This window comes from Lutra lutra, chromosome 3, assembly GCF_902655055.1.
Source record: "Lutra lutra chromosome 3, mLutLut1.2, whole genome shotgun sequence".
In the NCBI taxonomy this organism is placed as follows: Eukaryota; Metazoa; Chordata; class Mammalia; order Carnivora; family Mustelidae; genus Lutra; species Lutra lutra.
The window spans coordinates 193,658,102-193,660,809 of NC_062280.1; the positions used below are offsets into that span (position 1 = coordinate 193,658,102).

The window sequence follows — 2,708 nt, forward strand, 5'->3', positions numbered from 1 at the left end:
AACAGTACAGGAACTTGCAGATTAGTCATAAATTTTAACTGAATCCATGTGCATAAGTTGCTTGGAAGTTGTCAAGTACTGAAAATAATTCTCAATAAATGACTAGCAGCAGGGGTCATAATATCTTAATTCCCATGGACTCCAGTACACTTAGGCACTTAATATTTCAGGCCTAAATAATTCCATAAGGCTCTACATGTATGATTTTCCTCAGCATCTTTTTGTGTTCTCTAATATGTCCACAATAAGCTAAATGTTGCTTATGCAGTATTGTCCTCTGCTGAACCCTGTACCATTTCATCTCTTATCTCTCAGCTCACATCCACGTCATCCTTTATTAGTTACCTATTGTTGTGGAAAAAATGACCACAAAATTTGTCGCCCATCTTTATTATCTCACAATTTCAATAGGTCAGGGATCCAGATGCAGCTTAGCTGGGTCCTCTGCCTCAGAATCTTTTTTTTTTGCAAGGTCGCAAACAAGACGTTGACCAAGAAGGGAGTCTTATTTGAAAACTTGCCTGAGGAAGGAGTCTTTTCTCAATGTCTAGCAACACAGAACATTTGTTGCAATCAGACATCTCAGAGCCCACTCAAAAATGCATTATTGTTTCAACATTTCTTTATTGAGTCATGCATTCCCAAATCTGTATTGTGTTCTTGTGTGAGATGTTACAAAGTTATGATGTCAGCTGGCATGGGAAGCTTCTTCCCAGTTCTGTCCTGGGCTTCTACCCTCCAAGCTGTACCTACTCCTTTAAGTCTAAGTCAAGCTTCACCTCCATGGAAAGTCTTTTCTCCCTTCTCCAGACAATCATTATTATTTCTTTTTCTCACATCTGCTTTTAATTTTGGAACCACCCACTTTGCCAGTTTGATGTTCTCTGATGTGTTTATATTTGTTCATAGAGAAAAAGATATTAACCAAATAATAAGCAACTTGAGTGTACCTGAAAAATAAGCCATGCCTTATTTGTGCTTTACACAAACCCTAACAAAGCATTTGGAAATTTGTTGCAAATATTGATTTTATATATATGTGTGTATATATATATATATATATATATATATATATATATATATATACATATATAATGATTTTCTAATTAATTTTCCTCAGGGAGATCTTATAATTTAGTATTAGAAAAGTAAGGCTATGTCTGATGCTTAGAAAGCACTAAAATATCAAATTGTGTTTTCATTAATGCACTTTTAGAGCAAGTTCCATTTTTATTACTTTCTGAAAGAAACACTGCCAATGATGAGTAATCATGGCAAGTACAAACTCATGGCTTGAGTTTACAAACAACACCGGAAAAAATTTCTTCTAAAAATTCTATAAAGGCATGTTTATTTAGCACTGTGTATGTGTTATAAAATGGTTTCCTATGGTTTCAGCAAATTTAACTATTTGGGTTTCTTAGTGACAATAACGAGTGTGGTCAAGAACAGCCCACAAAAGCTCTACATAATCTTTAGTTCCTCTAACTGGCCACTGCCATTTTAAAAAACATTTACATACACACATCATACACACACACACACACACACACACACACATATATTTTATATATAGTATTTTATTATTATATATTATATTTCATATTTATATATGTGTATGTTTCTACATCAAAACACATTTTAACAGACTGCCCAGCTCATTTAAAAAGCTTCAAATGACAAACATACATATGCAAGATTTCTTATATGGGATACTTATTCACTTAGAAGTCCTTACTGGAATTCTAGTTTTCTATAATAGAGATGCAGAAGCCTTTCAGTGTGGTGTTAGATATTTTACCTCTGTTCACTCATGTTTCTCTACTAAGGTTTTTCTAATTTTTATCTTCATTTTTATATGCTTCACTTGCGTTCTTTAGGCTAGTCTCAGGGAAGCAGGTTGATATCTATATACATAACCACATGGCTGAAGATTATAAATGTGGTATAAGGTCAACATAGTACAGAGAAACCACAAGTTCAGAATATTAACTAGGACCTTCTATGGGAGGATACTAGTTATAATGCTAGTACCAAAAGATTTTGGTTAGATGGTTAGATAACCTTTGTTCAAGTTGTGTTACTGCCCAAAAGGGTGGAAAATTTCCTTTCCTGTGGGATCTCTGGAATCTCCTGGCTCTGTGTTTATGATTTCCATGCATTTCCCAGCACTGTTTTCAGTGGAAGAACTGTTTGTGCATTGGTCTATCTTGGATGCATCAACCAATCCCCAAAGGTGCTTTGCTCTCCATATATTCTGCCCCTCCACTCATGCGGCAGTGCGTTAGGTAGGGCTTAAATCTTCTGAAGGATTTGGGTTTGTACGTTGCCAGAAGCCACCTTAGGTTCTCTAGTAAGATGTAGGTATTGTCATGGCTTTCTTCTTCTACATGATGGTCATGAACACACCGAAAAGCTTTAATTGTTTTCCCAGTAGCTTTGGTTTCTGCCTTCTTTGGAATTTAATCCCATAACAGTCTTTCTTTCCTTCTGAACCCACAAACCACATTTTTATTATAAGGCCAAGTCCAAGTAGCTTTGCTTCCTTCAGTTTTCCAACTGGAATTACATGAGATGAAGGTTAAGCATGGTGCATTTTCAGGGTACCTCAACTTTCCTAGCAGAAAGGAAACCCACTTTTGGGAAATGGCCTTTAAACCTCGGCTGAGTGTTTTGTCCTTCCTCTGCTGTCAGCATTCAGATTTTTG

General features: G+C 35.9%; 1 pseudogene; it reads right to left on the reverse strand.

The window, feature by feature from the left end:
- Positions 1-1,835: 1,835 nt before the first annotated feature.
- Positions 1,836-2,472, reverse strand: LOC125095670 (glycoprotein-N-acetylgalactosamine 3-beta-galactosyltransferase 1-like; annotated as a pseudogene).
- Between the last annotated feature and the right edge of the window lie 236 nt (positions 2,473-2,708).